The 19,748-nt window shown below is 53.1% G+C and overlaps 1 protein-coding gene across 1 annotated transcript in view; it reads right to left on the reverse strand.

Moving 5' to 3' along the window:
• LOC119096858 (serine/arginine repetitive matrix protein 2) overlaps positions 1-8,973 on the reverse strand; it is a 56,125-nt gene extending 47,152 nt beyond the window's left edge. Inside the window, exon 1 of the mRNA XM_037219820.1 lies at positions 8,826-8,973. The gene's annotated coding sequence lies outside the window, so the exon portion shown is untranslated. The remainder of the gene's footprint in view (positions 1-8,825) is intronic.
• Between the last annotated feature and the right edge of the window lie 10,775 nt (positions 8,974-19,748).

The raw sequence follows: 19,748 nt of genomic DNA on the forward strand, positions 1-19,748 counted from the left end.
CGCGGCCCCGCGCCGGCTGGACGGACCACACCGGCGGGGCCGGTACCGGTCAGCGCGCCCGGCGGCGGCGGCGGCGGCGGCTGCGGCGCCATCCACGCCACGGACATTCTCAGCAGACCTCGAGCGCTCGCCTCTGCATATCAAACTGCCACGGTCACTCAGTTTCGCCGCGGCGCCGTATAAGATATCGGCACGATCGGGTGGCCTAAGTGCCGTCCCCGGCCGGGCATGGCGCCGCAGACGGCTGGCTATTGCGCTGTAATCGCGAGCTCGCGAGCCGACCGCCGCCGGCTGGTGGGCGGGGTGGGGCGGGGTGGGGGCGCTGGAGAGGGCTGAGCTGCCCGGGAGAGAAGAGTCATGCCTGGACCTCCGGCAGCCCCCTTGGAGAGGCCACGTGCTCCAATAATTCATCAGATAATTGGTTTTAATATTAATCACTGATAGCCGGTGATGGCGAGCGGTCGATTTCGGTTGGCTGCCAGCGACGGGTTGCTATGCGAGCTGGCCTCCGTGGAGGCAACCCTGACCCGAGGGCTCGAGAAAGAAGCTACCGGCTCTCCTGCGGACAGGTGCACCGAGCGGTGCGTGCGCTGTCCACAGACACGAGGTGCGATACCAAACTGGAAGGCGGAGGGAGGTCTGATCATGCACTCTGCGATGGAGGGGGGCCATGAACGCAGAGACGTAAGCATCGGGTCTGTAATGTAGAGAAAGCACCACATGAACCCGACACTCCATGGAAATGACTGAATCGAAGGGCTCTTTGGGCCTAATCCCACCAGCTTCGATTCGCTGCCGTGCTCATACCGGTGGTCGCCGCTGAATTATCCCCAACTTCCTGCTGGGGGCGCCGGGGCTGACCGGCTGCAGCGGCTAAGCTGAGACCGCGAGGGATCTTGGGACAGCCCATCGCCACATCTGATCAGCACATCTGGCCAGATGACCGGCATATTTTACCGGCGTATCCGACCGCATGACTGGCTTCTCTGAGCGGCGCGTCCGACCAACCAGCACACCTGACCAGCATGTCTGGCCAGCACATCTGACCAGCGCATTTGGGCAGGCAACGACACGTCTGACCAACATATCTGACTAAACGACCAGCACATCTGACCAGCACATCTGATCTGATGACCAGCACATCCGACCAGATGACGAGCGCGTCTGACCAGCCGACCAAGCGCTAGACCAGCGCGTCTCCCTGGTTTCTGAGGCCTAAGTACCGATCATCTGCGGGTCCACAGCTGGCGGCTTCTTCGAAAAATTCTGAGAGGTTCCTTCTGAAAGGCTCGCGGTGGTCATCTACAGCTTGGCATCCCTAGACGGATATGCAACACCTTTGGTAAAAGAGTACGCCCATTAATACCACCATGTGCAGCCGTGAACAAACGTGGGAAACAATGGGCTGTGCGTTTTTCATAGTATGGTGGTCTTCTTTCCTCATTTACAGGGAATAAACCGGTTTCGTGGGGTAAAAGTTGTCACCACGTCTTAACTGGTGGCCAGCAATAGCACTCAGTGTGCAAAACAGAGCGGGAAAGTGGCCGAATGAAACGATGCAACGCTTGATGGGATAACAAACCAAACTGGAGCCACGTTGACTTCGCTGTCGTCAAGCCATAATGGCAAGTACTCCGGTAGCTATTTCTACTTATTTCAAGATTTGTGATACATTTTTGCCTATCGAGCGCCAGCGATGCTATGGACACGGAGAGAAGGACGCTGATAAAAGGAGAGTGAAACAACTAACAAAATGAGAATCTTCTGATGGCAAAATGTGAACATTAAACACCTGCCGTGCCAAACTTCGCAAGCATGGCCATGAGGGTAAAGGCGCAGTAACGGCAGTCTGTGATTAGATCCCTGGATGCGTCGACGAACTACGCACCAGCGACCAGCGGCATGAGCCAACCATCACCGTATGCACGCCCGCGGTCGCGGTGGAGTAGTTTCCGCCTCTTTAATGCGACCACCACGCTAATTTTCTTGATGACGCACAGGTGGTGTAATACACATACCACTACAGACCCAATCAAGCCCGACTTCCGTTTGAATGGGTCCGACAGCCTTCAAAAGACGACAGGTACAGGGACGTCGCTGGCAGTCGCTCCACAGCGCATGCGCCACATGACACCTGAGGTGCACCGGCGGCTGTCGCGTCGCCATATCCCCCAGCTCGGCCGGGAGGAGCTCACGAGCCGCTCGTCCGGAACGCCCCGCCGACGTACGAGCCGCCGGCGCCGGCCGCTCTAATGATCGCGGAAACGTGCGGCCCACGAGGTCACGTGGGCCGGCTGACGTCAGCCCGGCGGCCGCTCCCAGCCGGCCGTCGCCGGCGCCGGGACCGGCCGCGCGCCGCGCCGCCGCCGTCCTCACGGCGCAGGACGTGCTGCCCCGCAGACGTGCCGCACCGGTCCGCCGCCGCGGCACGGCGGGGAGACGGCGCGGGCGCCGGAGACGCGCGGGAGACACCGGAGACGGCGACCGCCGGAGACACGCCCCCGGCGGGTGACGCGACGTGAGGGACGTGGGAGATGCAGGTGACATCGGAGCCGTACGTATCAGACGCCCGGGACACGTGAGGACGCAGCTGAGACGGAGGAAAGGAGTGCCAGAGAATTCTTAGAAGACACGAGTGATGCGGTGACACAGCTGACACGGACCTCACGGGTACATCACGGCTGCCGTTTCTGCCTTAATCCGAAGTTTCCGCCCACGGCACGCGTGTTCAAAGTACGCGTGTTCAAAACTTTGTTATATAATTTTGCTCACTACTAGAGTGATTGAAAGTCGAACACACCCAAACGAACATGGGCTGGCCATCTCAAAACTAATTGTTGGATCAGTTGGCTTTAACACCGTCCACCACTGAACCATACACTAGGCCCCAACAGGCACAAGCCGTTTCCCGCATGCGCCTGGTTTTCACAGCACGTGCAGCGCCGACCGCAGTGCGCCGGCGCGCCGGCCACGTCGGCCGCGCTCGCCGCCGTGCCGGTGCCGGCGCCGGCGCGGCAGACGGCGCGACCCTGGCGTCCGCAGATAACCGATCACCGACGAGCGCGCCGGCGGCGGGCGGTGCGCCGGCCGTGCCATGACCGGTGCCGTTAGGCCGGTGTCGGACCGTGCCAGGGCTGGGCGCCGCGGCCGCCCACAGCCCGGCACGGCGCGCCGGCCGCGCTCCGTGCGGCGGCCGCCTGCGCGCAGGGCGGCCGCCGCAGCCGGACGAAGACGCCACAGGAAGGTCGCTTGCTGTTTGTTTTGGTTTGTTTTCGCTAGTTTCAAGCATGCCGTAGCAATGCTAACATAGCAAAGTTGTACAAGCTTGGTGCTAGACATGTGTTGATGCTTTTCCAACAACGTTGTTGGCGATGCGGTTAGATTTTCGGGCGGTTTTCATAGAGCGCCACCGGCGGCTGCGCGGAAATGAAGGCGGAAAAAAGCAGGTCATGTGTAAAATTATTCACTTATGTGTACTTCCAAGTGCTGAACTCTTTAAAGCTATTAGTATTAGTGCGCATTAGCATGAGCATGATGATTTGGTAACGTGCAGAAGTCATGCCCCGAAGGCCACATAATGCATTTTGGATTGCAAAAAGCGCCCTATTTGACAGGGATCGATCCGATCTCCCTCCAGTAATAAATACCGCGGCCCTTTGCGGCGTTGCAGAACATATTGCTCTCGCACTATTCTGATAATGAAGTGAGCTTGTGTGCAAGGCACTCGCCGACATCGTGACTTGGGTTTAAAGCGACTATGTGGCCAATCGAGGTTTGGAAGAGTTGTGGCAGATGCCAGATGTGCGGCCCCTGATTGGCCCCAGGCTGGCGCACTATCGCGCTGCAGCAGGCCAACTATTTCACAGACACCGTCAGCCATTGTTCCGGTCTCTCACAGCCAGCTGAAGTGGTGCCCATACGGTGGTGGCGAGCTGACGTCAGGCGCAGGTCTTCCAGACACCAAGCTAGGCGCCTTCGTCCACTTGCATCACCACAAGAATGGCGACATCTTCTTCGTTAGCATTCGAAGGACGGGTAAAATCTGTGCTCCCGATCAAGGCTTATGTAGTTCGACTCAGTTTGCGTTCACAAGCTTGGCGAGGCCTGCACGCCTCCAGACCAAAAGAGCCACCGCTTCGTGCTAGTCGCCAGACACGAAGCTCGCTGGTCTATGCGTCAGCGTCATCAAGCTTGCGGGTCTATGCGCCAGCGTTCCAAAGCTCGCGGGTCTACGCGTCAGCGTCCCGAAGCTCGCGGGTCTACGAATCAGCGTCCCAAAGCTCGCGGGTCTATATGTCAGCGTCCCAAAGCTCCCGGGCCTACGTGTCAGCGTCCCAAAGCTTGCAGGTCTACGGCTGAACAGCCGAGCAGTATTTGAACCCAGACGGCTGGGACCTGACCCGGGCCAGGCGGGCAAGGGCTGCGCTCTCCCGCTCGCTCGCCCGGCCCGGCCACGACATCACCAGATGAATAATTGATGAGCGCGAGCGGCGGCGCGCAGAGGCATGACCCAGCCGACGGCTATATTCATTCATTTATGTCTGATTTATACCAGCGGAGCCAAGGTGAGCGGGCGTAGGGGGGCCAGCTGCAGCCCGGGCCGTGGGGAGGGCGGCGCGTGCCCTGCCAGCCCGCGGGCTCGCACGCTGCCGCCGACGCATCACAACACAGCCGGCGGGGCTCCGCCGGCGGGGCTCCGCTGGCCGCAGCCACGCGCGGCCACACGCCGCACGGTCTCGCGCGCAGGTGACGGGCACACGCCGCAGGCGAGCCTTCAGCACGTCCGTCAGATATCAGGCGATCCAATCGCCTTGTTCGTCTACATGGACGCTAGGTAGTTAGCCTTATACAGGTGGCCAGCTTGCTTGCTTGCTAGCGACCATGCTTTGCTAGCGGCCATTGCGTCAGCCCAGCGCTGGTATAAAAACACTCCAGCAGGTGCCTATTGACAAGAAGAAGCCAGGTAACGGCACACGTGGGCTTCCAGGAAGTGATTGCGATCACAAAATAAAATACCACGTGGCTAACGACGTAGAAAACAAACAGCTTCATGGACCATTATTCTCTTCCCTTCTCCTTCTTCAGCTGCATTTAGCAGAGTCTGTCAACTCAATGAGTCGTAAAACCGGCAATTTAATGCAGTGACAGCGCCACCAGCAGCTTGTAAAAGTGAGAACTTTTACCTGATAAACGTTGTCATCAGAGTAGATGCGTATAGCATGAAGAGCAGCAAACAAAGAGTGAAATAATTTCATTCGGTGCGTGCGCGAATGCATATACACAAGAACGCAGGCACCGGGGAGAGGGTAGAGGAGTGAGCTACTAGCCTTCTGTTCTGTATTGCCCCTATGAGCATTAATTGGATAGAGGTAACTAATAACGGCTATCGGTCCTCAAAACTTAGGAGAACCTTCGTTGTTTATGCATATGTACAAAGAAAATAACCATCACAGGCACAAATTAGTTCAACGTGAAACATCAATAGTTCCTTTCTGCGTAATGCGTGCGACTGCTTTAGACACGTCACAGTGATGCCTTTCAATCCGCATGTATTTAGAAAAGGAAAATATACAGACACCACCAGGTGAAGAATCGTGTGCCATTCTCCAGCTGGGCCTGCTCTTTTTCAGACACTCGGCTCTCAATACGGCTCAGCGAGCTAAGCAGCAGCATGAATGGTCTCTGCAGCCTTGACGTGAGCGCAGATACAGTCGTTGGTGGACAAGTACAAACCATGTCCGAAGTGCAGAGCCCGGTACTTGCATAGGCGCGGTGATCTCATCGTCATGCCGGAAATGTATGAGCTGAAGTGTTGGGCCAGCTCCATTTCAAGACAGCCCATGCACTCCAGCAATCTCTCATACTAATGCTTTCGGGAACCCAGTGAACCCCAATGCACGCCCGAAATGTGTTTCCAGCGAGTTTGACAAGCGGTCGGAGAAGCAGCCGGCCGGTGACTTCAACGGCCGGGTGTGACCGTATCGGAGAGTGCAACGCGCCTACCGCGGCACATGACACGAGCACGGCGCGCCGGCTGGGCATGTCGGATCACCTTGCCGGCGCCCCCCCCCCCCCCCCCCATTCAGCCGCTCCCTGGGTGCGAGCCGAGCCGAGCTTACAGAGACCATCACACCGCCGAGAGCCACTCTTCGGGTTGGCAAGGGCCGGCCTGGGGGAGGGGGAGGGGGAGCGGGAGATCAACTACCGGCGTCATGCGGCTGCGCGTACGTGGCGGCCGAATCTCCGCACGGCTTCAGCCGGCTCCGACGCCCAGTCCTGCGGGACCGGAGCACAAACCTAGCCGCCGGCACTCCCAGCGGCCGTCCGCAAGCTGATGTCACTCGGTGTGACTGCCTGGCCTTCAGTGCAGGAGTACCTGTCGCTGCATGACGGCAAGGTTATCCGCTAATCGCTCCCTAAAGGACTACACGCCCACCTGTGAAATCAAGAGCGTTTCCAGCTGTGCTCGCAAGACCAGCCACTCAGCCGTGCAGAAGCAGCTTCTCAGCTTTGCATAAGTACGGTTCCCCAGCTGTGGCTGCGAGACCGTCGCAGCCGTGACCGCAGAGGCCGATCGCTGCCGTGACTGAGGCAGTGACTGGCCAGCTGTGACGCGGCGGCCGGTGGCGACCGGTGGCGGCCGGTGGCGGTCGGCCAGGCTGCACTCTCATCTGCACACCGACCACAGCCTCACGCCACTCGCCAATGAATGGCCCGGTCAGACGGCCCACGGCGGAGAGGCGGAGCGCGGTCCGGTGAGTCAGGCGGCGGCGCCAGCGGCACGGTCAGATGCCAGCAGGCGGCGGCGCCAGCGGCACAAACCCCAGCCAGCTCCAGCCAACAGCAGCAATGCCGTCGCTACGATCGTCTGAAGTTGGATAGAAGCGAGCAAGTGTAGCGGACTACGAGTGCTAATTGAAACATGTCTGGGTGGCATTTCTTCAGCATGACTTACGCTAAACCGCATTGTCTCAAGTATTCTTGTGGTGCCTCAACACGCTCCTGTTAGTTTTTGGAAAGTTGACTCTGTTGTAAGCAAATCGTTGATTTATTTTAGTGAAGATAAGCGGACAGATGATGTCTGGGAATACTGAAGACCGGCCCTCACATCCGAAAGTGTAACACCTGAACCGTTATCTCGTAAATTCAGACACGCCCATGACGAGAATACGCGCCGAGATGCGTCGTCAAGCAAGCAGATATAGCGTATCAAACAGTGTTTGCGATGAAACATATGTGTGAAGCTCTTTCATGGGCTACAGACTGTCGAACACAACACGCCTCTGAGTCATAAACTCGGAGATGGCCTCGCCCAGAATCATGCCCGCTATTACTGCATAGTTTGAGATCACATTTGGTGTGTGGGCTAGCGGTGAGACTGTTTTCATTACGAAGGGGTCTCGGTTTCACGCGCCACCCGGAAACATAACGGGACAAGACCGGAATGTCGGACTGAACAAAACAGAGTCAAATATCCCGTAAGTGAAGATGTTTGGGAACGCAAATAACGGATGGACACAGATTTGCTGCGCTTGGTATAGCTTCCGTCTCTTGGGGCAACAGTGTAACATGGTGTAACATCATTACCAGTGCCTGTATCTGAAACATTCGTGTCCTTTCTCATCGCATTCAGAATGTTCTTCAAAATATAATGGCTCCGGTCCGTTTGAAGCATTTCCTAAGCGGACGCAACGTACGACGTCACGTACCACATTATGGAACACCAGCGGCTGATAGCTACATTAACGCTCAGGCGCTACGGTGCAACCGAGATTCGAACAAGGGCTGCCCACGTGATAACTGAAGATGTTATCCACACGCCCATTGGGCCCCGGTCCATTGAATATCAAGAAATCAGATGTTTTTGCAGTCCGGTTGCGCGAAGGGCTGGGACCGCGGCTATTTGACAACACTGCAACTCGCGGCACGTTAGTGACACCAACAACAATTTAGATGTCTCGGAGATCTAGCTCGCAAGTAGTGCTGAGCTCGTCCGAATTAGTTTCAATGTTCGTAGAGATGCCATAAACATCGCAATATGATAAGGAATATGTTTCCCATTACGGCGGCAGCTACGGCTGTTGGCTGAACGTCGCAGATAGATTATCTTGTCTGATCACAGGCTTCACGAATATACGCGCGGCCACCGTAACCCAAAGGATTTCATAAGTAACCTCGTACTGATGCTCGATATTCAGGTGTTTAAGAACCCGCTGGCATAAATGGTTACCAAGTCACGCATGTGTCACGTTTTATCCGCGTTTTTCGGCCCTTTCAGTCAACAATGTTCACTTCGGGGCTTCAGAGTTAAGCAACAGGGGAGTTGTGTGGTCAGCCCGCGGCCTTCTGGGGACAGCCGCTCCCAGGCCTTACCCTGCACAGGGACCCTGCTCTAGTGTCTGTGCGACTGCTCGGGTGGGGCTCCTGCCATGAGCTGCCTCGTGGCTGACGGCCACAGCCTGCCTCGGAGAGACGGGGAGCTAGGAGACTCCAGGATCAAGCCACGAGTGAGAAAATGAGGGTGGGTGAGCTTTGATGCAGATGTTTATAAAGTTTTTCTTCGTTGTTCGTTCAAAGCAATTTTAAGTTCTTGCTTCGCTGCAAACTAGCAGCGCATTGCCATGATTCACGTGCCAGATTCGTCGCAATACATTCCATGGGAAAATTCCTTATCCATCAGTCTCTCTTCAATATCTCTCAATAACGCGATCTCCAAAATGGCACGGAAAAGGGCACCTGCATGGTTCTGATTACATGTACCGCCCAGTCATAAGAACTTGTCTTCAGGTCCCGTCGGTATGCAGTCACCGACCACTAAGACTCACCTTTGGCGCATGTTGTCAAAGTTCCAGGACACAAGCCTGCCGCGTGGACGGGTTCGACAGAGCTCGTCCAACGCGGCGGTCACTGCACCGACGTCCTGCGACACAGCCGCTCCCTAGGCGGCCACCGGCATACACCACCACCCCACAGCACTTCCGCAGGGCTCACTGCCCGACTGTCCTCTGCTGGAAGCGCGCGTGGGGTGATCGCGCATGCGCACTGCGCGCCAGGTGAGGCGGCGCGCGGCGATGCCGCTAACTGCCGCCAGGGTGTGTCGCGGTCGATGCCGGCATGCTTGCTGACGGCACTCATGACCGATGCAAATGGCTTTCACTACGGCGCCGCGCGGTGCCAGGCCGGCGCTCGTGGTGGCGGTGGCTCACGCCGCCCGTCCGCTCCTTGTTTACATGCGCCCGACACCCTGAACAGAGGCTGCCCGCCGCCGGGTACGGGTTTGTTTAGCCTCGTTCAGGTATGCAACGGGCTTTCCTCCTGTTTCTTGGACGTTGCACACACCAGATGGTAACCGCTATACACTCATCCACCGTCAAGACTTCGTCCAGGTTTTAGCCTAACTTTAAACAATTAACCAATGCTTGAGGCCGATGTAGGGCGGCAACCTCGGAACCTGTCCACCTTTCGCACCATTTCTGACCACCCGACAGGTAAAATGCTTGTTTTTCTTGTATGCCGCTGCGAATAAGCCCGGGTAGGCCATAGACCGCCCACGGTTTTTCGAAGCTTTAATATTAATCTCATGGTCTGGTATAGCTAGGACCTTTATCAGAAACCGACTTTGGGAAACGCAATGGTGCATGTGGCTTCAGATGTCTCCCATCTCGGAAACCAATAGCTAAATTCCCGTGCAAAAGTTTGTCATATGACTCAACCGTATGACGTTATCAGATGTACTCAATCTGGTGACGTCGGGTCAACAGATAAGTCAAGGTTAAAAATCTCAGTTAAGTACTTATGACCTTAAGCTGAGTAAAACTGTAAGATTACGCGACCATCTGTCAGTCGCACTTTCGTACAGCGTGTACCGCTCATCACGTTGCACTCCATCACATCACCTGCTGCGAACCCGATCACATCGGGCCGCTGTCGAGACTTTCAAACGCAGGCGTCAGAAGTGAAATGACATATCGACGATGAAGACTGTCGGTTCTGTTCCAGAAAATCTAACGACTCTCTCTCTCTCCTCTCTCTCTCTCTCTCTCTCTCTCTCTCTCTCTCTCTCTCTCTCTCCTCTCTCTCTCTCTCTCTCTCTCTCTCTCTCTCTCTCTCTCTCTCTCTCTCTCTCTCTCTCTCTCTATGCTGTGATCTCTGAGCATACTCCATCCACTCTGCCAACAAATATTCACCGCTCGACTCCTAGCTTGCAAACTCGCTCCAGGGTGTGAATCTGATATCTTTGCGAGTCACCTTGGTGACAAGACAAATACATTGCGCTAGCACAAGCGTTTCAGGTGAGCAGAACGTTTGAGATTTCCCTCATCTCAATGCCACCCGTGCCAACGTATCACCGGACGATATGAGCACAACGTCAGATGAGAAATGTCAGGTCTGATCGACTGCAGCCCGGCGGCGAAGGAACGCTAAACCGGCCTCAGCGCTCTGGAACCGTGCCAGCTGAAGTTCATGGTCCCCGGGTGCCGCTGACATCAGGCCGACCATGGGGGTGGGTGGAGAGGGGGACCTGCACGCCAGTCGAGCACGTGCCGATCACGATTTGCCGGAAGCAACATGGAATCTGGGAGGACATCCTGGTCTGAAAATTGTGTTTTATGAATGGGAAAGCCTCGAAAGGTGCATTGCCCGGCCAAATTGTGGTGACAGAGCTCAACTGCGGAAAACCTGGAGGGCATCTTCCCCTGTTCTACTAGTGGTTACGCGCATGAATTCTAGCTTCTACTTCGACTTCGCAGTTCCAATCTTCGCAGCGATCGGCTTCAGCCACAGGTGGGGCTTCATGTCATTTTCTTGACCTTGGATCCTGCTTAGAAGTAAGAAGCCTGGCTTCATCTCATGGCTGATCGAAGCCGAAGATCAAGTCTCCAATATTGCTAACGGCCACGCTGAGCGGGTAGTAGCAGTGCGCTGTCAGCATCATGCGCAGTGCGCATAGTTGCAGTGTGACGTCACACAGTCCCGGGCTGACAGCGGCGGAGAGCCAGACACGGACCTTCTGCTGTGATGTCTGCTGTGTCTGCCTTCGACGGAGTGCCAGATACGGACTTTCTGCTGTGATCCATCAGTAAGCACAGGAAGGTGATTCCGTGGCGGGGTCAGTGCGTGTGGGTGGGGGCACAGGTGTCGATTTGTATTCTTTTGCGTGCACCTTTTCTCCCCATGTCCAATATCCCCCCCCCCAAATCTCCTAGAGGCTAAGTACGAGAAATAGAAATAAGAAGTGGAAGTGAAAAATGTCTCAATTTTAAAGAGATGTTCTACTGATTGTTCCACAGGTACAGGAACAAAGAAATTGCAATTTGCGATGTCATGGCCAGTTTAGGGCAGCTGAGCTAATCGCACTTTCAAAGTTCCACGTTTATACCATGTTTGCTTGAGTATTTTCTGCTTTCCCCGCATGCTGTATGTTTCTAATTACACGATTAGTGTGTCTTGTCGATTCCGTTCTAGTTTTGTTCTTTGCCTCAGTGTTTTGGCATTATTCAGTGATGTTGCATTTTCTGCAGGCTGCAGTAAGTTGGAAACCTGTTATCAGAAATTAAAAGCAAACTGGTCGAACATTAACACCAATAGTCGTGACCAAGGTATAAGTCGCCTACGCTGGCGCGGAGTTTGAAATTTGCCAACCTTTATCTATGTAATTTTGACATTGCCCTCTAAACAGATGCGCAGCGACAGCGAGACGAAAATAGAGATTCTAATTTTATCTGTCTGGTTTCACCGCCACATGCCAGCACCAGTTCGCGGTGCTGTGAATGTTAATCCGTTCCTCTATGAATATGCAAAAATTGCATAGGTGAAGCAGATGACTTTATCTGCTTCACCTACACAGATAGACGTATGAATCTGCGTATGTGAAGCAGATACGTTAAGTTTATAAAGTCGTCTTCACGAAGAAGACGACCTTATAAACGCACGAATCGACATCGTAAAGCGTTTAAAGGCACTTCTCTCAGAGACATTGTCGTTTTTGCCTGTCGGCTGGCCACCATCTAGTGTTAGCCGCGGGCAGACGCCACGCGGCTTATAGAGACTGCAACGTCGGACGCCAGGGTTTTTGTTCGAAGACTTGGGAGCGTCCATGGTCAAAACTCTTAGTGTTTTTTCCACAACTCGATTCTGAAAAAGGCTGGACATTCCCAGACAGGCATTGGTCGGCTGTTCCAAAGCAACTTTATGACCCGATTCCGATCTATAATCTACGCACACTATCATCTACATTTACAAAGCCTTGCACACCTCAGAAAAATTCCGTCAACCTCCTGATTGCGCTCGGCTAAGGAAATTCCACTGAAGCATTACAAAATGAATATGGCCGGTGGTTTATTTCACGAAACCATTTAATGTCTGGATCTTTCAGCGCCTTTGGCTCCCATTTCAATAAAAGAAGGTAAATAGTAAAATAAAACGACGAAGACCGTGTCACACGAAATCGGGTGGGTTATATCCGGGGACTTTTTGTCTTGGGCCTTTCACGAGGACGGGCCCTTTGTCAACCCTGTGTCCCTCTCCTCAACTTGCCAAGACTCTGGCTGCGCCCCGAGCGCAGCCCGGCCTGGCCCTGCCAGGACCCAGTCTCTTATATAAAATGGATCAAGCTGCGGTTCTGCCCAGGTAAAACCAAGCTTGTGCCAAACTGGGCATGAAGTGCGGTTTTTCCGCGAATGTCGTTGCAGAGTGTGAGTGGGATCTGGTTCGGCTCAGGCCGATTGCCCAGTCGCATTCAAATTCTGGCGCGGCATTCGCCAGCGGCCGCACCACAGCTGCACTCGTACGTGCGGTGGTGTTAGTATTGTGAATGTCGTTGTGCGCGGTTTTCCTATGGTGTGAGCTGGGAAAACAAATCGAAGTGTGTTCCAGCCGTGCAAACATTCAGACAGGCTGACTGCATGCTTGTTAGGACACTCGTTGGCAACATGCAGCAGGACCAGATGAGTTCAGAAATCATATTTGAACCGTGGATTCAAAAACATTAGGTGTGCGTTATCAGCTCCCAACAAGTTCTAAACTATGACCTATACAATTACTTACGTTACTAAATGGTGATAACAAGGAATTAAACGACCATTTGACCTGTGGATCACTGCTTTTCGAGATCCCGTTCAGTTAACCGAGCATCCTCACTTTAACGATGTGGTCGGTGTGAGCTGTAGTACGTGGCGCCAGTCCAGCCAGAAGTGAGCCCTGTTTTGAACTCCTCAGCGGCGGATGATGATAGCATTGCCGGTGATAGAGGGTTCCAGTCATTTACGATCTGCTGGGTGGGTTCCGACAAACAAAGGTCCTGGCTTGAGGACTTCTCAGCTTACGCTGGTGTCGTCTTGTCACTTCCGTGTCGTGCCGTGTCAGGAAATCTCCCAGTGGCAAATGTATGCCTTCGTGAAACATTTGGAACACTGCAGCCATGTCTCCCGTTGCCACGTCGGTAGTACATCGAAGGCAGTTGGAGGAGTCTGAGCTCTCAGGACATGGCCGGTGCCTTACTTCTCGGACAAGACGAGTGACTCTTCATTGAAGCCGTTCTAGACCCCCCTGATCCAGTTTGTCGAACGGACCTCAGGTGAGGGTGTCATGCCCTCTAACAGCTGCGCCAAAGCGAGAATACCGTGGTCCTGGCAAGAGTGGCAGCGTGAAAACGTCAACGTTGGCGAATGACAGTTTCCCGACTGCCAACACCTGGTTGGTCTTAGAAACTGTGTCCGCCGTCTGTACGCGGAGTATGAGCCTGCATGAGCCTCCACGAAAACTCCATGACACTTTTCAAGGGGCACGTCCGCGATTTCGGCGTCGTTCAGGAAGTTGGTCAGTCGCGGGTTGCAAGTGCTGATGTGCATTACTTTACATTTGGATGCGTGGAATGGAAGCAATCGTACTTCTCCGACCATTTGGCCAAGCCATCGAGGTCAACATGTAGAGGAAATGCGGCTAGGGACCTCGGAACGCGGCAGAGCATCTTACCATCATCCGGGAACATCTTGACCACGCCTCGCACTTCTGGTAAATCGCTAGCTAAAATAATGAACAGCATTGGTGCCAACACCAATCCTTGAATGGTACCGCTGGCGGCGTCGGTCCAATCAGACTCCGAGCCGTGGACCCGCACTCTCTGCTGCTGGATGGAAGCAGAATACCCGCAGACCCGCGCCAGGCCGGCGAAGTTGACTTCCCGCCGCGGTTTTTCCAGTAGAGGTCAAAACCGAACGCTTGCATCTGCACAGAATTATCAGCACCTGTTCATTCATTGATTGCGTATCGTGCGAATTTGAAGCATTTATGCACCAAGATCAGCGACCAAGGTCAGGTCAAAAGAGGTCAACCTAAAAAGAATTGGCCACGCATACCTTTTTCGGGTCATTTGCCATTGTTCCAATTTGATTTTAAATGACAATTTGAAAATTGTGGAGTTAGTAACAAACCATGATAGTACCTATAGCTTGGAGATTGCGAAGCTGTTCAAAAAAAGACAGTTCAGTGACCTGAGGGCAGGTAAATTTTAGTTATTTTTCGTAAATAATGTAAATGTGTACGTATTTTTGTGTGGTTTAGGTATTTGTATACAAAGAAAAAAAAGTCAGCCACACGCACAATCATTATAGGATCACAGAGCACGTGACCTCGGCCCGGGTCGTGACCTACCTCTACGGATGCCTTCTACAAAAAAACATGATGAGCTTAAAATCGGTAGTTTTATAAGGTAATTTTGGATGCAGAATTCGAGCACCACTGAAAACATGTCATATCGTTATAATGAATGATGATGGCACAATAGGTCACGTGAAAATATGCAAGATCATATGAGGTCAAAGGTCAGTGACCTATGTTGTCAGTAGCGGAAAGGCCAGGTGGACGAGCGCGATGCGCGTGACCACCTCCTTACGTGTTTGTGAAGCTGATGACGCACAATTTCATGCACCAACGTGTATGTTCCTCGTTCGCTACGAATACATTACCAAGCGTCGAAGGTACCATGTATAAAGAAGACGACAGGTGTGCCATCTTGAATACCTGCAGATGTGCAACGCACAATCTCCTACCACGGAAAAGCATAACATGGTCATATAAACCCGGTTAGCATTTCAGCCTTTTCACTTAGATGGCTGATGAATGAAGCTGAGTTGCCTTCGGATGACCTCTAGATCAGCTTAAACTGACATTTGTGTGTCTGGAATATTTTTGTCCCACAGCTAAACCTAATGAAATAAACTTGGTCAGAAGCACGTTGCAAAAAAGTATTGTCCTTGTAGATTACTGGTAGACTAAGCTCGAATGGTGACCTGATCTGACCTGACCCTTGTGGGGGGACAGAAATGGTCGATATGGACTTCCCTCAGTCTTAACGCTTATTTCCATGCCCTCAATATCCACCCCGATGTGTTAACATAGGTTTTAACTGCATCCAGCAGAACGACCGTTTTTTTCCTTTCGTGACCTCTGCTGACGTCACATTTGACGTAAGGAAAACATTTGGTGTGCATTCTTCATGATTTGAGGACACTTTTACAACGGTTTCTTTGTTTTTTTCAGACGGCGTCTGGAAGTTGGAGATACTAGGGGGAAGCCAACTTCCCCAGTCGGGTGCGGTTGTCTTAGACCCCCGGTCGCCGGGTGCCTCTTTTTTACAGTTGCATCCACAACTTAAAAGGGCTGCGGGGTGCTGCAGTCAGTTGATCGCTCAGATTCAAGCGTTAAACTTCGAAAGGTCTTCCACCATTCGTAAGCTGGCATAGCATATGACTGAGTTGACATGGCAAAGAACGATAAGCCCTTTTCGCACCAGCATCCTCAGACATGTGACAGCACCTGCGAAGCACCTCCCCACCAACATCAGATCGTTTGCCATCAGATCTATAAAACTGTTCCGTAAGTGTTACTCTGAAAGCGATGCAAAAACTGCACTCGATGTTGCCGACTGTGAGGCACCCCCGTTGCAACGCTACGTTACTGGATGTCATGCACGAACGGTCTGCGGGGAAAAACCAGGCCATGCTTCCAACCACCACACGGCCGGAGCTGTCTCTGGGTTGACGTGTCTGGTGACGAGGCGCCAGTCGGGGCTTTATCAGTCATGTGTCGCCGGTCAGGGATGTCCCCTGTGGTGGCACTAAATCCGGCTGAGTGTCGGTGTTTTGTGGTGACGGCGGAAGTCAGGCATCCACGGCAGCCGTTGGACGTCTCTTGGTGCATTTCATGCATTATTGAGTGTTATTTCAATTTCGGAAGTGTCCGTTTAGCTCCATCATTCCTTTTTGGTGATCACGACTGAGATGAGAGAGGTGAGACGTGTACTTATTTTCCGGTGTGGTAATTTCCAGTCCCATGTGGCTAAGCAAACTCCCATCAGGTTCAATTCATCAGACATCCCCGACTCCAAAAACGACATCCACTCCCAATTAATTAAACTGTCGGTGAAAAAACATTGTCCAGCATTGTGGTGAGCAACATCTGTTCCATCAATGGCCGGTTGTCAACGGGCATGTCCTTTAAAAGTACCAAAAGTGATATAACTATTTTGGTTGAAGCATTGCTTTCCACTCTTTATTGCGCGTAATTAAACATATCGATCTTGTTTTCCTTTGTTTTTGTATTGTGTGGCTGCGATCCACTGAATGAAAGTGACTGGACTATTTCCTTTATTTGTGATGATATCTCGAATGCAAGTGATCTTTCCTGTCGGTGTTTCGTAGCGCCTCTAATCTGTGATTTTCCGGTGGGCTACTCAACACACATTACCGTTGACTTGGAATAGAGTGAAAAATGACCCCACCAGTTCATTGTGAGGAACCAGCCATAAGCAAAGGCGGTTTCTCGTTTGAAAACTTTAATTTCAAAACAATGACTTCTTAGTTCAAAATGGCAGAAGTAAAAAGGTGCATGCTTTCAGGCATAGTTCAGAAGGGCGACTATGCGAGTGCACATCCCTTGCCATAAGCTGCTGATTTGTATTTTTTAGGGAAAATTAAGAAGACCCAGCAACTACAGCGGTAACCGTAAAATAGATCCACGCAGCCATCTCCAAATGGCTCAAAGTCACGGGGCCAGAGGGGGGGGGGGGGGGGGACGCGCCTCCTCCGTGTGACGGGACTGCATGCCATTACACCGTTGACATCAGACCGTGCTGCAAATCATTTGGTGAGTGGAGTCTGCTGCGTCACGGGAGCTGACATTCACCGAGCTGTACCCTGCTTAGCTGCGAACAAAGCCAGTTCCTATGACGCACTGTTCACTGTAAAAGTTCGAAGTCAAAATGCTTCTTTGCAGCGTGGTATTTAGCTACGGAACTCGGGTTATATCGAGCGCTCCTCACCCACCATACTGTTGACTCATCCTTAATCTCATGTTTCGGCTGGCATTGATATTGATATAAGGGTAAGACCGTGAGGCTTGAAGCCATACATCGCAGCGATTGGTCAGTGGCGGGACATGGTTCATGACCTTGTTTACAAGCCTGCGCTATCTATTTTCCAAAGCTCAAGTATGTTTGATATTTGTCCGAGCCTTGCTAGCTTGCATGCCGCTTAATCGGAATAGTTGAAGAATATTTCTGAAGATGTACTGCAAAAGTTATTTAAAAAAAGACAATTGGCTTACATCAGATCCCACGAGGTCTTAACCGCAGTTTCGTATGACTTCTGAACGTTTGATGGGTGACGGTGAGATTACGAGTGACACATAGAATTGGGGCATTTCTCGTGTGGCCAAAACAATGCAGGTGTGAATTCCTGCACCCTTGGAGGCCCCATTTATTGTTAAAGGGTAGCTGGAAACCAGACTGCAAGACCAGTCAAGCCTGAAGACCCTGCCGAACGATGGCATTGCTAGCAAATGCAATCCAAAACGTCATGATCGTTATTCGGAAACGTGCATCATCGAATTTCGTTTTCGGAATAGGAGGACGGGATTTCAGGTTTACTCTCTAAAACGCAGTGAAGGTTGTTGGTTAATTTCATGCAATTCAAATTGACCTTGGTCATTGCGGAGTGCTTTCCGGAGTTGACAAGACTTTGGATACCTTTTCCTGTATTGTATGACCTTTTCAGATGACAGAAAAACATGGGTCATTTGGGTTCAGACTGTTTCCGAAGCATTTATAGAGCAGGAATGTATCCAAACTGAAACAACGCAGTGCCAGAGACAACTTCTCACTTAAAACGACCTTCGCTTCGGTCAGGGGATGTTAGGACCCAAATATTGAACTTTAAATCCATTTTGGCTTTACCTAGTACTAAAAACATTGAGTCAATCATCCCTCTGCGTGGGATGCACTGCGCACTCTATGTACCCCGCTCTGCTGCGCGAGATTTCTTGCTATGCCCAGCCCAGGTGCGGAATTGTACCCGGCTGGTACATAGCGCTTCTACCAGATGGGGCCAGGCAAGGTCCCAGCTGGAGCCGAGCGCCTGCCCAAGCCACGCCGATATCCCAGGCAGGGCCCCAACTGGAGCCCAGAGCCAGCCCAGGCCACGTCAATATCCCAGGCAGGGCCCCAACTGGAGCCCAGAGCCAGCCCAGGCCACGTCGATATCCCAGGCAGGACCCCAACTGGAGCCCAGAGCCAGCCCAGGCCACGTCGATATCCCAGGCAGGGCCCCATCTGGAGCCCAGAGCCAGCCCAGGCCACGCTGATATCCCAGGCAGGGCCCCATCTGGAGCCCAGAGCCAGCCCAGGCCACGCTGATATCCCAGGCAGGGCCCCAACTGGAGCCGAGAGCCAGCCCAGGCCACGCCGATATCCCAGGCAGGGCCCCATCTGGAGCCGAGAGCCAGCCCAGGCCACTGCCGACATACCAGGCAGAGCTCCAACTGGAGTCGAGAGCCAGCCCAGGCCACGCTGATATCCAAGGCGGAGCCCCAACTGGAGCCGGGAGCCAGCTCAGGCCACGCCGATATCCCAGGCAGGGCCCCAACTGGAGCCCAGAGCCAGCCCAGGCCACGCTGATATCCAAGGCGGGGCCGCAAACGGGGTCCAGCACCTGCCCAGGCCACGCCGTCATCCCAGGCAGAGCCCCAACTGGAGCCGAGAGCCTGCCCAAGCCACGCCGATATCCCAGACAGGGCCCCAACTGGAGTTCAGCGCTTGCCCAGGCCACACTGATACCCTGATATTTTACCAACATGTACTCAGCTGGTGCAAAGCTAGGCCGCAGGCAGACGGACCGGCTGTGGCCAGGCCGCGGCCCATCAAACAAATGTTGCAAGGCCCATCTGGGGCCGTACTGGGCATCCTGTTACTGCCCACCCGGTGTACCCGTCCGAGGCCCGGTCGAGTCGCGATAAAATGCTGGCTGGGCGTATGTGGGCGGACTCGTTGAGCATCCAGCATGCGCACGCCAGTAAGATCGCATGGTTGTTGAAGAGCCAAATAAATTACCAACGCTGTTACTGACGGGAGTTTTATTTGCCACATTTTCGAACTGAAGCGCATGAGGTTCGCTTTCCCGTGAGAGGCGCAACAGTTTGGAGCAGTGTCCCCTAGAAGTATAGCTGGGCCGCACTGTATATATATATATATATATATATATATATATATATATATTGTTTACGCTCTATTCTTATGAACACATTCACAAACACACAACAAATCACCAAGGCACATATGGCGAACTATGTCCAGATTTTCCTTTCCAGCATACTAGAGAGGTGCAACTGCATTCTTTCAGCTTTACAAAACGAGTGCGTTTATAGCAAACTGATTCAAACTGCCAGATGTCCACACGCAACTGCTGTACTGACTG

The sequence above is a fragment of the Pollicipes pollicipes genome, unplaced genomic scaffold (assembly GCF_011947565.3).
Source record: "Pollicipes pollicipes isolate AB1234 unplaced genomic scaffold, Ppol_2.1 Scaffold_4295;HRSCAF=5057_pilon_pilon_pilon, whole genome shotgun sequence".
NCBI classification, from domain to species: Eukaryota; Metazoa; Arthropoda; class Thecostraca; order Pollicipedomorpha; family Pollicipedidae; genus Pollicipes; species Pollicipes pollicipes.